Source organism: Octopus bimaculoides, chromosome 18 (genome assembly GCF_001194135.2).
Source record: "Octopus bimaculoides isolate UCB-OBI-ISO-001 chromosome 18, ASM119413v2, whole genome shotgun sequence".
Lineage (NCBI taxonomy): Eukaryota > Metazoa > Mollusca > Cephalopoda > Octopoda > Octopodidae > Octopus > Octopus bimaculoides.
In genome coordinates, this window is record NC_068998.1 from 5,779,797 (window position 1) to 5,780,194 (window position 398).

The 398-nt window shown below is 30.7% G+C and overlaps 1 protein-coding gene across 3 annotated transcripts in view; it reads left to right on the forward strand.

The window, feature by feature from the left end:
* LOC106870038 (N-acetylglutamate synthase, mitochondrial) overlaps positions 1–398 on the forward strand; it is a 91,802-nt gene that overhangs the window by 61,033 nt on the left and 30,371 nt on the right. The gene's annotated exons all lie outside the window — the stretch shown is intronic.

Sequence of the window (398 nt, forward strand, 5' to 3'; positions counted from 1 at the left end):
GTGTATATATATATATATATATATATACACACACATATATATAAATATATCTCCTTGATATTCTTCCTTCCTCCCCACAGCGCTTTCTGGGCGTTATGTCGATGATACAATAATGAAAATATCATTATTATCACCAATGTTTGGCGTGATAATACCATTATTTCATGTTCTTTGATTCCAATCCTTCTTTCGCTGTCAGTCTGTTCTTTCCCCTTATCTCTTACCTCTTTTTGTTTTGTTTTGTTTCCTGCTTTTCTTTCTTTTTTTTCTTTGGGTTTTTGTTACTCCTCATTGGCACCGCTCTCTTTCTCTTTCTTTTCATAATGCTTTCTTTCTTTCTTATCTTTGGTTTTGCCAAAAATGAAAAAGAAATAAATCCAATACAAAAATAATAATAA